General features: G+C 38.9%; 1 long non-coding RNA gene across 1 annotated transcript in view; it reads left to right on the forward strand.

Annotated features, from left to right (window-relative positions):
* The first annotated feature begins 2,872 nt into the window (after window positions 1-2,872).
* LOC148222629 (uncharacterized) overlaps window positions 2,873-18,300 on the forward strand; it is a 102,472-nt gene continuing 87,044 nt past the window's right edge. Inside the window, exon 1 of the long non-coding RNA XR_015805655.1 lies at window positions 2,873-3,071. This is a non-coding gene — a long non-coding RNA (uncharacterized LOC148222629). The remainder of the gene's footprint in view (window positions 3,072-18,300) is intronic.

The raw sequence follows: 18,300 nt of genomic DNA on the forward strand, positions 1-18,300 counted from the left end.
CATGATACATCACCGAGGCACCCAGCCCTTTCTGAGGATCCTTTTCTGTGGGGCAATCTCCACTGTTTCAAGCGTGTGTGCTGGTGTGACTTGGTCTAACTGCCTTGAATTATTTCTCAGAGAGGTATTGTGATGTCAGAAGAAGTTTTTGAAACAAATCCATAAAAATGAGTAGCAACAAATTGTCAAAGCTGCACAGTGTAGCCTGGGTGTTTTTGAAGGTAGTCAAACAGAACTTACTGAGCTGCTAACTGTGGTGCATAATATATCAGTGAAATTAGCTTTGGTGCCAAAGGAATAACAGATGGCAAATTGATGCTGATTCTTAAGGGAATCTGGCAGGATTAACTTGGGTAAGGATGACTTTCTACAGGAGAAAACTATTAAGCAATTATAATAAACAATATAATTAGTAGTCATGTAGATATGCTGAAGAGGAGATTCACACAAAGAAGCCATGCCTCACAGCTATGATGTTTTTGTAAGATCTCAATAATTAAGTAGCTAATTCTCCATCTGGCTTATGTTAGAGTACTAGAACTTCTTAAAAACCCTAACCAAACAAAAAAATAAACCCAAAACAAGCAAAAAACCCCAAAACACACATTGAAAATTCCTCACAGAGATTGAGTTAGGAGTAAAGCACAAGTATTCCACAGTTGACAATAATACAAAAGGCAGAAAAATAAAATAAGGAAAAATACTAGGAAAATAAAAGAGGAAGCACCTTCATACTTTGTTCTTGTCTCACTTAGTCTGTGCAGTTTTGGACTTTGCATAGTGTTCAGAAATTTCTGTGAAGATATAGAAAATGGTGACATTTCTTAAATTTGGAAGATATGATGTGAGGTAGAGGATGGGAAAGGCAGACCATGGCAGTTTATAAACTCAGAGATATGGAAAAGGTGACTAGTGAAGGCAGATTCAATATTTCTCATGACATGGGGTCTGTAAGTACATCATGAAATAACCAGCTGACAAGTTTAAGACAAACAAAACCCCCCTCACTTTTTTTTCCATAGAAACATAATTAAATGATGGCATGCCTCTCCACAGGATGTTTTGAAGGCCAAATGTTTCAAACCATTACTACACAAATCAATGGAAGAAAAAAATCCCACACAAGGCTCCTGAACAGTAGATACAGCCTCTGGTTGAGGAAGTTCAGAGCTGGGAGGATACACTTGGGAAATATTATCATATATTGTGCTACTTTCTCTAGGCATCCCAGCTGCTGCAGGGGAAAGCAGCAGATTAGAGGGATCTTTGACCTGACCCTGTACGTGTGGTGGTGCTGGGGAATCTCCCTGGTATATTCCAAGGCAGCATCTGTCCTCCTCCAGCTCCCTGCCCTGTGAAAGCCTGGCTCCTGTAGATGGATATAAAGCCAAGCCAATAAAAGCCATTTTCAGTGTCCTCTGCCAGCCCTCCTGACATCAGGAATAAAGAAGGCAGCTCGTCTCACCTCTTGCTTTCTTAATACAGAAGAATTAATTCTGGATAATGAACTAATCTTGGTGGGATTTCTGTTAGTCCAGTGGCTTCACAGCCAACCCGTTTCCTTCCCAGCTTGGTCCTGCAGCCTGTTTTATGCTGCCTGATGAATTTTCCAATTTGTATTCCCAAACAGCAGATTCTCTGAGACATATACCCTTTGTGTGAGGCCCAGCATAAGAAACTTGCCAAAAGTTTACCATAAAATTAAACTAGTAACTGAAGAGTATGTGAGATATTTCAGTAGTTGATGCTACTACTGTTTCACCCACTGTCATTTAAAAGTTTGAGGGTGTTTTGTTTTGGTGGAGGTGGGGGGGCTGTTTGTGTGGTGGGGTTTTTTTTTAAACAGGATTTTAATTCCCATATTTATGAAACAGCTAAAAGAAGTTTTCTCAGATTTTTCAGAAAAAAATCCACCTCAATATCTAAAAATGGAAAATTCAGAAAAAAAATTTGCTTGGACTGACTTAAGCATGAGTGAACACAGAGATTTTGCAATCTTCATATGGTAATGGTGTTTTTATATATTTGATAGCAGCAGGCAACACAGAGGACTTGTGAGAGTCCATTATTTTCCTGTGTTCATATGCAGTAGTGACGATTAACTATGCAGATTCATTGAAGCAGGTGACGATTAGACTGCTTTTTATCCTGACTTTTCAGGAAATTACATTTTATTTCTTGTGTGCTATTCCTAAACAGACCTAAAAATATTTAAATATTCCAGCTTCAAACTAAAAGAATCCAGGCCACATAATTGGATACCATATGGAAAATGTTTAAGTTGGTAGCTTAACATTCATCTGTGCTCTGGTTAGACACTTAGTGAACAGCTGTGGAAGTAAAAAACAGATGAGTAATTGGATCTGCTATCTTTGGAAACAGAATTCAATCCATGTTTTAATTTTCTGTACACTTGGAATGCTCAGCACGGTGCTGATGGGAGCACAGCAGAGCACGGAGCAGGTTTAATGAGTGTGCTGGCTGTGCCACCTTCCCAGGCTGGTGGCAGCTCTCCCAGGAGCCCTTTGATACAGCCATTGGAACTGGGTTGAGGAAATCTCTAGTACTGCTGTCCTTTATGAAGTTCCCCTGGGCAAATACCCCGTGTTCCTGTTGGGTAACATTCTTTGGAAAAGGAATATCCCTTTGTGTGGACTAGCTCAGTTTGTGACTGTGCCTTTGGATTGCAGCTTTCAGGAGCAGCTGATGTTCCTACAAAGGGAGCCTGGCTGCACCACCAGCACAAAAATAGCCTGACTTAGCAGTGAAAGGCTCTGTAGCAGTTGTAACTGAAATTACAAATATCTCAGTCTTCTTTTGGAAGCAAAACAAACCCTAAAAGTTTCTACTTTGTGTAGTTTTTGCTTATAGAACATCTCTAAGAGAGATTTCCTCTCCAATTATTTGACAGAGTTTTATAAAGAAAGCTGTTTCTTTAAAAGAATATCTAAATTGCAGGTTATTTTCCTCAGCAAGGCATGAAACTTCTCCTGTACCCTGAGACATGGTTTTGAGGGGGAAAATGGACAGCTTCTCCTTCATTCTCTCCATCTTCCCACTGCATGTTGAAGGTAAAGGAAAAATATAGTTTTGTCCTTTGTTTGCCAGGGTGTTCCATTTTATATTTGTCCCAAATTCAAGACCTGCAGCTCCTGGTGTATTGTTGCTGCTGCTTCATGGGATTTTCCCCCTGCTTTTGGCCGAGTGAAAGGCACAGCTGGTATCTTCTGCAAAGGGTGTGAGTGGTGACTGATGTGAAATCCCACTTTGCCAGGAGTGAGCACGGTGGTGAATGAGAGCTGGCTGTAATCAGGTTTGGACAAAAGATAAACCTGTGCCAGAGAGCTGCCAAAGGGCCTCTGTTATGTTGGTATTTACAGATCAGGTCAAAACGTAATCTAACAAAAGGGTTCACTTGAGAAGCCCTGGTGCATTTTGACTTGCTCTATTTGTGGTGTGGAAAAGTGATGCTTTACAGAAACTCATTTGAAGAGGGACTGCGGTTCACTCAGGTATTTACTGTGCCTGCTTGGACTTGGATGGGATGAGGGTTTGCTGAGAGACTGGGGAGAAGAAAGGAGCTGGCTGCAAGCACATGAGATTTTGCTCAAATTTCTGAGCACTGAATTCTCTCCTGTATGAGAGAGCTCACAGGGTGGGAATGAAGATGTAAAAGTCTCTGGGGACCATAATAAACCTGATTTTTCTCAGCTAAGTTTGATGGTGATCAAATAGCTGTCTTGGGGCTGGAAAGAATGGCATGGATTGATACTCCTCTAAGTGGGAATTGGAGAGGCTGGACTGTGATGTGGCTCAGGGCAGTTGCTTGTGGACAGCTAGAAAGCTGCTGCCAAGTTATTTGAGGAAAGTGCAAGCTCTCTGCTGTGTTTTTCCAAAATTAAGACTGTTCCCTTTCCCCTACTTAGTATTTTTTTTGTTTTTTCTTGTCCAAAGATGCTTATAAATTAGAAATACTGAGCTCTTTCAGGAAACTAGAGATTTTGTGGGCTGTGCTCTCTTGAGTTCTAAGATTTGTTCTGAGATTATGTTTCTTTGTTTTGGTTTTGGTTTGGTTTGGGTTTTTTTTTTTTTTTTTTTTGTTTTTGTTTTGCCTGGCATCATGCACTGCTTTGTTTATTTACACCACAATGTTCCAGGAGTTGGTTTGTTTGGAGATGGTGGTAATTGCTACTACAGAGATGGTGCTGACTGCTTTTGGCACTGTGCTCTGTGAGGTGCAATTCCTGCATCAAAGATGGAGACCTCTGATGAAATGCACTGCTTTTGATATTGCTGAGGACCTCTCAGAAAAGTCTTTTTTTTATATGCATAAAGGCATCCATTCCCTTACCTCCCTCATTAAAAAAAAAAATAAAAAATCTCTGAATCCCGGTGAAATCAACAGTGCAGCCACCACAGAGAGATGTTAAGAGATGTTTTCACAAGTTTAAAGATTCTGTCTACTCTAGCCATAAGTAACTGGTAAAAGCATATCTCTGATTTTTATTTTTTTTTAAATAATTAAACTCCTGGATTGTGTGAAAGAGCAGTAAGTACCTACTTAAAGGCAATGCCACTGCAGTCTATTCATCTCTTAATAGATGAGACATATTCATCTGTTTGAAAGTGCATTGAGTCAGAGCCTTGTACTGAAACTCCTATTTTGCTTTGCTCAGACACCCTTAACAATCTGATAAATAACAAAATTGCATTAACAAAAGGGAAAATGAGGAATTCTTTTCTTGACATATCCCAACTCCCCCTGGAAGAGCATTTGGCCAAACTCAGGACTGTGGACCTGGCCATACCTTTGTGCATGATCCAGAAAACTGAAAGCAAGGCTTAAGAACTGCCAGAACCTTCCTTGCCTGATGTCCTAGGATGACTGGAAGGAAGGAATGTGTGTGAAAGTAAAAAAACTCCCCAAAACAACACTTACAAAATTTTTTTTAAAAACCAAAACAACAAGACACCCTGTCATTTATTAGGTATTCCTTTCCTCAAAATGCTCTCCAATTCCTTTTCTAATTCTTCTGTTGCCTTTTGAGAGAGCAGTAAAGGAAAATATTGAATTAAACATATTGTGTAACATGTGAACAATGGGTTTTGACTAGAACACATTTCCTTACGTCTTCATGTCCAAATAATTCCTATCACTAGATTGGCTATTTTTAGCTTCTTTCTGACAATTTATCTGCTATTTTAGTTGCTACCTGCAGCAAAATTTGGATAATAGATGTGAATACTAATGGAAAAATCAGATCATCATCACCACACAGAAATAGTTAAGACTACTTTTCCCCATGTGCATTACTCTCTTTTTATTTGGAATAAATTCTATTTTCATTTAATGAGCTAATTAACAAATACTGGGAAGCTTCTAATCCTTCACAGTTTGGCTTAAATTTTTATTAAGAATGGGTATTTCATTTTGGGTTTTTTCCCCTCTGTTTTTATGATTGGCAAACTCTCTTGTTCTGTTTCTGTCCCTGTTTGACATTTTCAGATGAACAGAATGTTGAGTAGCACAGGTCCCAATATAGGTTTTTGGAGTACCTCTCTTCAAATGTATTTTAATCTGAAAATTAAACCCTTGTTTCTGTGATTTGAACTCAGTAATTCTTTAAAGACACTGCTTTATCCTAGAGAAAAGCCAGAGAATACACAGAAGAGTAGTGGCTGTCAAGGCCATTCAGAAACCTGTGTCAGTATCTCTGGGGGAAACCCTGGCGTGCTGAGTAATTTATTAACACACTGATCAATACTCAGAGTATTCTGATAGCTTTCCTAGGCATCACTGTGCCTGAAGGGCTCATTGACTCTTCCTCATTAAATCATATTTATCCAAGTATCTATTGATTCTGACATACAGTAAATGTTTTACTGGCTTACATAAGCAGCAGTCGAATTCTTTAGTCTCTTGTTTGCAAGAGCACCCTTGATCCATTTTTCAGATCTGGGAGTTGTTTGCCCACTCCGCCCCTCTGCAAGTGAGGAAGATTTACATGGCAAGCTGTGCCCTGTAATAGCCAGGCAAAATTTTATACCAGGGTCCCTTAGAGCTCCTGGGTGAACTCTCCCAGCCTTGGCTGTTTATGCAGCTCATGTTACAGAGCTGGGATAAAGATGCCCCTTCACCACTGTGGCTTGAGGCAGCTCCTCACACCGATTTCTTGGGCAGTCTGGCTTAGCAGGTGAACCTGCCTGACCTCCCTGTGCTGCACACAAATGGAAAGAATTCAGTAGTGCTTCTGAAACGGGCTTATCTGCTTAAGTGTTTATGTCTTTATGATCTGCTGGTTTCAGAAACTTTCTGGCAGGCTCCTGGCTCCCAGTACTTTTGAAAAAGTTTTTTTTATTAGTAGTCTTTATACCTACAGCAAGTAGTACTTTATGCCAACAATGAAAAGATTTTTTTAATATGCTTTTACCTTTAACTTGACAGAGTTAATTCCTTTTCCTGAGTTCTCCATCTAACCATATCTTCCACATTTTTTAATTTTTAAAAAATGTATCTTCTTATGTCTGTCCTTCCTCAGAAGTTTAACCACACTGTTGTTTTTATTGCTGCTTTTGGACTCGTTTTCTCTCAGATGGCTGTGAACCGAGAGTCCTTATGTAATGTTTTGAATTCCCTCCCTACTGCATGCAATTCCCTGCTCTTGTAGCTTCTGTTCTAAATTTTCTTTTAACTAAGATTAGCAATTTTTTCTGTAATTTATTTTAGAAAATTTAATATTCTTGTGGTAGAATTCTGATGTGTTTTCTCTCTAGTAATGTTATTAGAATTGACAATAATGTGGTCATCAAAGAGCAATTTTTCAGTGATACAGCTTGAGCTATATCCTGTGCTTGAGAATTACATTTCATGTGTTTTCTGAGGTTGTTTCTGAACTCATTTAAATTTTTGTATTATGCCACCATGGGCTTATCCAGTAAGTACAGAAGTAGCCAAAGTTTCTTGATGTTGTCAGTCTTTGAGGCCTCCCTAATCCTTGGCACCATTCTGTGGTCACTTTCATCATTGTTGCTGGGCTTGACCTCTACTTTAGGTGGGTGCTGTAGGCAAAGTCTATAAAGGAATAGTGCCTCCAACAAGAGAGACCATGTAGCATGGAAATGGAAGCATCTATTCTCTGTGATTTCTGTAATTGTTCAAAATACACTGACCTCCACCACCTTGTCATCCTTAGCAAACACGTCACTTAACATTCTAGTATCTCAAAATGCTTCAGAAACATAATGCTCAGTTTGAGATGTGATAAATATTATATATCAAGTTTGACATTTTGAAGTCGACTTTAGTGTCTGCAGAGGAAAGAACCAAAATCTAAGATTGCAAAACACCTGAGATTTTGAGAAAGCTCAGGTTACTGCATTGAAGCTCAGCTCACCTCCACAGGGACAGTTCTGCTAGTGTTTGTCAGCTAAATAAAGCAGAAATGCTACTTCTGTAGTGGAAAATATGAAAGGCATTTTAGAAAGCCACAATTAGCTGCTCATCTTATGATCTCTGGCAAAGGGCTCCTACTTGAGAGGCTATTGTGAGCAAGGCCAATTTGTTCACTGACTTTCTAGTGTAGAATAACTAATTTACATTACTCAACAGAGCTGAAAACAGCTGATGTTATTAGGAAGAAGAAATAAACAATTGTTGTTGGGAAATGAATGGAACAGTGTATTTTGCCAAGGGATAACTAGATTGAGCTTAGACAGAATTACAGTGATAGTAATGAAAATTGCATAATGAACTAAAGTACTGTGCAGAACAACATGTCTAGCTGTTATGGTAGACGTTGTGCAGCTCAATTGTTCATTATTAGGTAGCTGAATTCTCTGCAGGCTTGAAAAGGCACATGAATAATATTGTGTTTCATAAACTGTTTGAAGTAGAGGTCAGAAGTAGGCTCTGCTGGTACTGCTTTTCATTATTTCATGGTTGGAGCTTGTGTGAAGGTCTGTAAAACAGTTTGATAATATGCTGTTCGTATTGAATGGTCATCTCATATCCAGCAGTTCAATGCAAAAGCCTCTGTGAGGAAAGTAGTTCTTGAGACAGTGTGTCATAGCAGTGAGCAACAGCTTAAGAAAACAGCGTGTGAAGAAATCCCAATCTACAGGAAACAATAACACAAGAACCTTCATTTCATTCCAAAGACCTACCCAGCCCAGCATCTTCTCTGGTGACTGAAAATGGGTGCCTGTCTAGGGGATAATGTGGGAGGCGAGTTAATGAGCACAATTTTCCTGTGAATGCTCTCACAGGCTCCCATTTCCAGCTTGGAGATTTCCTGAGCCAACAGAGCTCCCATGTATTTGGTAACATTCCATAACTCTCCTTCTCATGAACACATGCAGTTTTCCCTCAGACACTTGTCAACTTTTAGCATTCATGATAGCCCACAGTGGAGTTCCTCAGCTTAACTCTTCTTCATGTGAGCAACAGCTTCTTTTTGCTCAATCTGTGGAGGAAAACCCTGATATGTATTTTCCAAAACCATAACCAGCAGTATGGCTAAATCCATGTTTAACATTATTGAAGTCATTCACAAACTCAAGGTGAAACTGGAACTGGGATCAAGCTGAGGGTTTTCTGTGCACTGCAGAAAGTGTCACAGGACCTTGGTTACTCCAAGACTCCCACTGTCACTCAGGAGAATTGTGAATAGTCAGTGCATTTGTGTAACTGCCCTGGCACTGTGTTGGGTGTTCCCTGGGGGTCAGCATCCCTTCCAGATTTAGCCTTGGTCTGACAAGCCAGCAACACAATCGGGCTGTAAGCTGTGGTGAGCACAAGTCCCACACACCTGGGAGTGGGAGAGGTGGGAGTGGGAGAGGTGGGAGTGGGATGAACTAGTTAACCACTCTGCAGGAAATCAGAATTCTTTTTCTGTTACCTTGAATTAGACTAGTCATCACATTTTGTATGGCAGGAAATCAATGTGTTCTGTAGACTTGGAAACCAGTTGTTCTGCACATACCTTCCCTTCTGTTTTCTGATCTAATGATTGCCTGTGGATGTTTATCCAAACTGTTTGATTGCTGCTCTGTGTTTGGTTGTCTGGACCCTGCTGTTGGATCTTGACTTTCTTGTTGATTTGGAGCTCTTTGGATAAGTTTATTTTTTCAGAGGTAGCTAACCTGCTTGGAGTCATGGTCTATGGCTAGACTCCAAGCTTAATTAGTAATAAAATAAAAAATAACATTAAAAAACCCCCCAAACTGGCCTACAGTGAATTAATTTGTGTATTCATTGCTGACTTGGAGTCTGAGTGAAGAGATATATCCATTTTACACAGGGAATAAAGTCTGTGTAAACTAGAGGAGGAGATAATTGCTCATGTTAAAAATCTGCTTCTCTTACCTTGAATTCAATCCACCAGCTCATGTACTTTGTCTTAACTAATATTTCACATGAGTTATGTGGCTTATTGTATATTCAGAGGTCCTAACTGGGATAAAACCTTTTCCAATTATTTTCCTCCATAATAGAGAAAATATCAAAAAAATTAAGGAGAAAATAGCAGAACTCCAGGGCTCAAACAGTTAAGAAAATTTTATCTTCATTAAGAGATTACCCCATTTGATTTCTGAATATTTTCTTTGGCAACAGAGCATGGGCCTGGGTGTTTGAAAGAGAATTTAACTGAAGGGAATGGTTGCATGGGGTAGCCCTATGGAAACTTGTTATTTACTCACATTATCAGCTTTCAGACTTAGGTAAAAATGTTATTAAATAAAGCTGGAACAAGAATACAGCAGTACTGTCCTGCCCTGAATCAATAGCAGGGTTTGACTGCTATGTTTTTTGATCAAGTGCATATACATATATATATATATATATATATATATATATGTATGTATGTATGTATTCACTATTTTAAAAATTGTTTAAGATAGAAGTGAGCAAAGACTTTTCACATAAGGTCTACTGGTATCTAATTGTCAGAAAATTTATTCAAATCCTCCTTGCAATTACCCAAGAAAGAAGCGTTTCTTCTTAGGAAGAAATCAAGAAAAGAAGTGGTTGAAGAAACAACAGATCTAAGTAGCTGGCAGGAAAAAAGGAAATCAATAAAAATGATAAATGGTGCTAGGCTATCCTAGTAACTATTTATGTCTTATACATCTTAGGATGCGCTTCTTATTTAGCATGCTAACATATTTTAAAGTAGAATTAAATAAGTAGCTAGTGCCGTTGTTTTCAGTGAAAATATGTAAAACTGACAAGGATGTCAGCATGATTTAACATTTGTTTTCCTGGCTGCAGGTTTTTTTATTTTGGTTAGCTCTTGAATAAAATGTTTTCACTGAGCAAGAGTGTGACAAATGTTATTTACTATGCTAAAATTTTAAAACCTTTCTCTCCGTTTAGGAGAATCTTTGAATTGTAATTTGTTGCATACAACTCTTTAATAAAAGGTAAAGAGTAGGTTGCTTTGTCATAAACTTCATGTATATCTATCTCAGCCAGGAAAATGTTTTCTGCTGCAATTCCTGCCTTATTCCACCTGTGTGGAAACCAACAGAACCTCTTAGTGCAAGCAGGCTGCAGCACTGCACTGCTGAAGAGTGTCATGCCAAAACTTGAGAGGCTGATGACATTTTAGAGAAAACAAGAATCTTGAACCTACTCATCCTTCAACACTGAATTTGGATGCATTGCTAAATTTTTTTTTTTTTTTAGTAATGTACTGAGTTTCACATTACATCAGACTTTATGTCTGGACTTAAAAATTCTCAGCCTGACTTGCAAGAGCCCAGACTGCTCAAATGCTGGTCTTGGAAGACAGCAGTATTGACCATGCAGGCCAGGCAAAGAGAGGAACAAACTTAGGTTTCTGTTGCAGCTAGAGGAAAGGCTCCTTTCCTCATGGTGAATAGCTGCTCAGGGTTAAGGAAAGTTTGCTTAAATGTGCACCAGTAGCAGCACAATCTCAGACAGGTAAAGGGCATTCTGGCTTGTGCTGACAGTCTTTGAAGTTCAACAGCTAAAAAGATTTCTCATACAGATCAAATTAGATTTAAAATGTATTGTTTTTTATTTGCCAAAATGAAAAATTTAAAATGTCTCCTTTTGGACCAGAGGTCTCAAATGAAAATACTTCTGAAATAAGGACTAAATTAAGATAATTGTTCCTCCTTGATGGTTGTGGAGATGTTAAATGGAGCTGCTACTCCCCTTTTTATTCAACCCATTCAGTTCAGTCCACAATTCTTCTGAATTCAAACTATACATTGCACCTCCTTAAGCATTCAGCTCTTTGCTTTTCTAAGTTATATAAAGTAGCATGGCTCTTAGGGGAAGGGCTGAGGGAGCTGTGGAATACTTTAAAATGTTTGGGAAAGCTTCTTTGGATTTCTGATCCTCTGTCTGCTGAAAAAGTTCAGTGTGGTCCCTTATAAGGCGGTGGAATGGTCTAGTTAATCCTTGGAACTTCCAGCCACCACCAATATGGAAAAAGCAAGTTTAGCATCCAATCTTCATCCAGTCATTTTTCTAGTCAAAACTGTTCTGCAAGCAAGTGACCTGCATATAAAGCAGCATTTTCTATCTGATTAAAGTTATTCTATAGCAGCAGTTGTACCTTGTAACTGCAATTATACCTGGAGAAAAGGTCTACTTTTGAGGATTTAGTTTATCAGGACTTAAAATACTTTTTTGACTGTTTCCAGATGCCTATATCTATGGATTATATATATTATATATTGCATATATTTATATGCAATAAGTGTAAAAAGCTTATTTCCCAGATCAGTAGCCTGCACCTTAAAAAAAAGTTTAGCACCAAAGAAAGAAGTATACATGACCAGAACTTTGTGTTTCACTCATAAAATAAGAGAAATTTTAATTCCCTGGGAATAGAAAAAAAATGCATATTTGAATTTTTAATGAGTCATTTAATCTTCCTCCTTACAAGCTGTTCTTCTCTAAGATCAAGTAGTATTGACTGTACAGTAAACACATCTCTTCCGTTGGTAAACAATTTGGCTGAATTACTTCTAAATACACGTTTAGTATTAGAAATGCTCCTCCCATCCACGAGTCAATCATCCCTGACCAGAGAAATTGTCAAATTGTCTGAAACAATCACCTACACGGAATTTATAGCCACAGGTTAATTTTAAACTTATTTTGAGGTTGGTAAACTTATTTACAGTTGGTAAAATAATAGGTAAAAATTACAATTGCCAGTGAGTTAGTGAGTAAGCTGTAGCTCTGTGGTGTGTGTGCAGCAGGTGGTCAGTGAATAGAGCTGCTGTTATCAGACAGACTCTGCCCTGGGTGGATCTCAGCAGTCTCAGACTATGCTTGAATAGCTGGAAAAGATCCACATCAGGCAAACAACAGCCACGGGGAATTTGCCAGTTCAGTGGGCAAGAAGTCTGAGCTGTCACTCCCTTAAAGTCAGTTCTCCAGGACTGATGTGTTCTGGTTTGTTAGCTGTAAAGAGCACATGGGACTGCACCAGATCTAGGGAAAGAAAAATGAGTGGTCTTGCAGGAAGTGATGGTGTCTGCCTCTTCCATTTCACACGGTAGGAACTCTTCCCTTCCAAGCTTCCCCCACCATATGTAGGAATATCTCAGTGTCTTCCAGTGGAATGTTAAATAATAGAGCTACCATCTGGCACATGACAGTGTGCCTGTCATCCTCTCCCTAAAGGGAAACTCTGTGATGTGAAGTGTCATGCTTGTGTTTGTGCTTGTTAAACACACATTGCTACGCAACTGTGTTAAAAAAGGAATAATGAGAAAAGTGGTCAAAATAGGAGGGAAGGAGCCTTGTGATCATCCTTCATTCCTGGGGGAATTTTCTGGATGGTGTCTGGCTGTTTCTGACATATGTCTGGCTCCAGAGAAGACAAACTCTAGCCTTCACCGTAGAGAGCTCCACCATGCCCAAGCAATGAATATACTGACCACAGTCATCATTACACAAGGAAAATAGCCTTTTACATTTTGGGTATACACTGTGGACAGTCTGAAGGCAAGCATGGAGCCTCTAAGACCTTCGGTGCCCATTTCTGGGTTAAACACCCTGTGTTTACATAAATGTGTATGTACATGCACGTGCAGAAATGGCAGCATGCTGTTGGCATACCACAGGCTTTTGAACTGTCATTGCTCACTAATTGCCAATGTACCTCAGTGGTTCACAATTTGTGCACAACAAACTACATTCTGCTGTCATGAATAAATTATTTAGATGTTTAGAAATTGATGGAATTCATGTTAAAGTTGGGAGGACCAAATTTGCTCAAAAAATAACAGCAGCCACTGAGGGAGGGGGGAAAAGCATAGTAAAGTTTTGTATCATGTGAAGCATTTGTATGATCAGGTACTATGTTATAGATTATTTTATTCAGCACCAAAAAGCATGTGTGATACAACATGTAATTGAAACCAGGTTCCTAAAAATTCCTCAGTCAAGATGAAGAATTGGTGTGAAGTAGTAACTTTAGAGCTGAGAGCTGCTTGTGCTCAGTGCTGCTGCAGAATGAATTTCTTAAATGCAATATACTCTGTTGGGTTGCTTTTCCCCAAACATTTAAATGTAGGTTTCTATGCCCGATTTTGTTCTTTATATAAACTGAGGGTTTTTTTTTTTTTGTAATGAGAAAGGGTATTGATGTGAGGCAGCAGTTTTAAGAGATATCTGTAACCAGGTAGTTAAAGGAAGAAATATCACTTAGCAAGTTCCTTTATGCTGCTGGACATTCAGAGTGCAAATGGTGCAGAAGCCATGCTTTAGTGTCCCCAGGTTGAACTCTGAGACATTTTCCTATATGATGCAATAAGACAATTTTCCTTATGCTATACTAGTAATGCAGCATTCTCCCTCTTTCAACACACTGTACTTCTCACCATTCATGTTTTTATCAAGTTGCTCAATCTCTTTTTTCTGTAAATAAAAATGAGGATTTTTAAAAATGAGAGTACCATGTGAGAATTTGTATGTGGTCCTTTGATGTGAACAAAAGCTGCTTTCCCATGCCTAGTCATCTGTCTCCTATGTAAATAGTTCTGATTGCCAAAATGTTACTGTTGAATTTTATAAGCCATTTGTGAGCAAAGAGAGAATGCATGCTTATTGCAGAATGTTTTCCCATCGTATTCATTTGACATGACTTTTAAAGGCAATAATAAAAAGTATGCTTTAAAGCAATTAACATAGAAATAGTAACAATGCAATTAAAATTTGTCACGAAGTTTTTGATATTAGTTGACAGTTTGTTGCATATTAAACTGAGACAGGAAAGTCTTGCTGTAGCTAAGTGTTTGGTTTGGGTTTTTTTTGGCTCAGTGTACGGCCATTAATTTGGTTTGATCCTGGTGCAGCTTTTGGAGAATACTGGATTAAATGAACTGAATTATTTGGTATGTTTCAAGCTCTGTCCGGGATTCTTTGAGTAAAATTTCCTTGGATGATGGCTGGGCTCCTGTAGACTTTCCAAATGGAACATCTCTCTGCCAGCCACCACAGCTTTGGTGTTATGCTCTCTATTCACAGGCAGGCCCATGTTACTATAATGAGCAACCTGTATTCCTGAGAAAGAAAATGGGGCTAAAAATACATATATACAAAATATAATTTCATATATGAATATTCAGGGTTAAAATCTCCATCTGATGACTCTATACTTTGATGGGTTCAGAAACATTCCTATATCAAACAGGACAAAATTCCTCTACTTGTGTTTGCTTCTTGAATTTGTATTTGGAATGATGGCTCCATACCTCTCTTTCAGTAGTTTTCCATGCAAAACCCTTTAAACTTTCAGAGTATTTTGAAATATGGATCCAGGATTCAGTACGTAGGCCACTTTGTGGGTAGCCAGGGTTGGCTGCCTTCTTTGTTTGCCTTAAAATCATGCAGTTATCTAACTCTCCATCCTGAGAGGAATTCACTTCTCTTTCATGATCATTTATATTCAGAGCTGAAACAGATTAACAGCTTCTAGGGAGCCCTGAGTGTGATAAAGGCAGGCCTCTAATACTCTGATTCCAGCTACAGAAAGAAAATCATGGACTTTGAAAAGGGCAGAGATCCACTTTGTTTAGCTGTGAATGCCTTTGGATACTGTGTAGGTAAGTGACCCTGTAGGACTACTCTGTCCTCTTCCACAGATCATCAGGACAGCAATACACCTACTTACAGCTGTGATATTCTCTGCTTCTTTCTCACAAATGGATACTGCAAACTGTTACTCCAAATGAGCACCCTCCTCTCAGCACCAACAAAGCCAATCTGATTGCTCAGGTATCAGCTTTTTCATGAATGGATGATAAAATGCCACTGAGACTTCTCAGGCTTCTATCCAAAAGCCACTCTCTGCAGGCACTGTGAACAATATAGTTTTTGCTGTACTGTTTTTATACATTTCTTTAATATTTGAAAATGCTACTTCTCCTTGCATGGTTTTGCTTCTTGTTAACAAACCAGACTGTTTCTGGGTCACCTTTCTTCTCTGATATTCCTTTCCATAATGAATTATGTCAAAAGGACTTATTTATTCTGCATAGATAAGGTCTAACTGCAGTAACAGGAAATTTTAGCTTTGTTCTGCTTTCTATCCAGTTTTATATCTAAATTGACTAAGGCATACAGAAATCAGATTAAATGACTTCCTTCAAGTCACGCAGTGAGCAGCTCATTTTGGATAGAATCCCAAGAGGATACTTGTGGTTCCCAGCCCTCCTCTGTAACCTCCAGACCACATTGTCTCCCCAATGCACAGTGCAATGAATTCAGTCTGAACATTAAATTACAGCTTTGGCAATGAAGTAAGGGGTCCCGGGGCTCCCATATTTGCTGTAGCTTGAAATTTCCAGAAGAGTTCCTCCTTGTGGTTTCTACAGCCTTCCCTGTTGACCATGCCCATGGCTGTGGGGCCCAGTCCCACATCAAGGGCCACTGCAACTCAGCTGCCAGTTCTCATGTTAGCCACACAGCAAAGTAAAATGTGCAGTTCTTTGTCACAGACAGAGGATGGCAAGTCATCACAGTGATTTATTCCAATTTTCCTGGCTTTTTCAGTCAGCAAAAGTTGATAGGCAAGTTGATGGTGGATTCCCATCCTCAGAACAATTGTTTATTAGTGGGGAGCTCTGTGGTCTTGGAGAGATAATGAGAGAGGAACTTAAGATCAGATAAATGTCTGTCTTGAGGGAGGGTTTGCAAATAAATGCAAAATGCCTTTGGTTGTTTCAGTAGCCAGGCAATCCTTCCCATTAGTTATAACAAACATTACACGGGAAGATGCCTCTCTAGACTACCTGAAGTCAATATCCCTTTATATCCCTACAGCCTCTGGGGAAGGCTCTCTTTGATGCATCACACTCTTGTGATCTGGTAAGGCTGAGAAAACCAGCCACTTGAATGTTCTCTTTACTGCCAAGCTTTAAAAACTCACTTTCAGAACCAGAAAAGAAAGACTGCAATTCAGATTTTCAAATGTTCTTTGAGGTTCTGTAACTCAAAGACCACTGAAAGTGGTCTCCTAGCTTGTGTGTGATAAGAATTACATTTAAAACATATGCTAAAAATTGATCTGTCCCCTTACAAAGCAGAATTACGTACCAATGATGTTTTGCCTCTGTTAAAGTCTTAAAGGCTGTTAGTCACTTCTGAAATAGAATGGTATAAAGCTAATGATCCAAATAGCAAAATCTATCAGGACAGGTTCTGCTATCCACTGTACTGGAGAAAACCTCTTGCAGTTTCTGATTCCTTACAGAAATATGCGGAGTAGAATAGAAATGGTCCACTCTTTGCAAAAACCTCTCTTTTCCTCAGCAAAAATTTCAAGCTGGTTCAATTTTGCTCCAGAAGAATAATAGATTCGAGTTAGTGTTCTTTTACTTGGTGATTTATTCATCTTATACAGCAAATTGTAAGTTTTTAGTGCATTTCATTTTCTAACTTTTTCATGGCTGTGTAAAACATAATTGTCTTTCCCTCTTTTGTTGCCCTTAAAAATGATGTCGATCTGCCCTGGAATAGTCACCTAAGCTGTAGTTCAGGTCTTTTATGCAGAACTGAGAGAAAATTAGCTTCATGTTAAATGGCAGTAACTTCTTCCACTAGAAAAAGGAAAAAATCATTTCTTTTATATAGCACCATTTTATACACATAGTCTAATATCTGTCTAGTTCATATCACCAAATAAAAATTGTAAAGATACATCAAAATTTTTTAAAAACAAAGAAACCAAGTCCCTTAAAACTGCAGATAATAATACACCCAAAATGCTCCTAAAGAGTGATCTGGGAGTCAGAGCTAATTCTGTATGTGAAGTCAAGTTCCCACACTGAGTGTTAAATGTCCTTTCAGCACCTCTGATGTCACACCACAAACATCTCTTCTTTTGGTGCACTCTGTATAATTAACACATTCCTTTAGTCACTGTCATCTTCCTTCTCCCCCTGCTGCCTCTTCCATTAGCTGGGGCTGGCAATGAGGCAGAACTGGCTTTGCCAGCTCATCTGACTCCTGTGGTCTTATGCTGGCCTCTTACCTGCTTCCCTTGTGCACAGGGTGCTCGGCATTTTAGTCTCAAATATTATTGAACTCCTAAAATCAGGCAAGGTTTAGAGAATGCTTTCTAGTGTGAATGAGCACATTCTTAGCTTACCAAACACAAACCTATCTTTCTTAAACCATATTAAACCACAGTTTACAGTGCTATGACTGTATAAATTGCCATAAATCATATTTTAAGAAAAACAGAAAGCTTCTATATAAAGTTGAAGTTTATTGAAATAACTCTGTTTATCAAAATCGACATGCTTTACCAAGAGCAAGGCATTTTGGTATATATATCTTAGTTTCTTGAAGCTCTTTTTCTATTCCACTCAAGACTATGAGTGTAGATAGGAAGGAGACAGAAACCAAACCATTTAGTCACAAGGACAGTGTGAGCTTGTTTGTTCACTAGCTGCCAGAATGGGAGGGAGTTGCCTCTACTTTTCTCCTTGTTTGTTTACCTAAAGCAGTTTAACTTCTTTGAATGTTAGCAGGAAGGAGCAGGACCTGTATTTATTGATTTATAAACTATTTGACAGTAAAATAGTGGATGAAAGACTCTTCCACCTCCACATTTCCCGTCCTTCCCTACAGCTAACCTGAAGAACAGATCAATTTGTACTAATGGAAAAGTTCTTGTTTTCAAGGATGAGCAGCCTAAACCATGGCACAGAAATGGATTCTGCCAAGCTGGGAGCAGACAGATTTGGAGGTAGCAGAAAAACATTGTGGTAACCCTGGCAATTGTTTATGCACATACTGAGAGACAT

Source organism: Sturnus vulgaris, chromosome 10, assembly GCF_052056855.1.
Source record: "Sturnus vulgaris isolate bStuVul1 chromosome 10, bStuVul1.hap1, whole genome shotgun sequence".
Lineage (NCBI taxonomy): Eukaryota > Metazoa > Chordata > Aves > Passeriformes > Sturnidae > Sturnus > Sturnus vulgaris.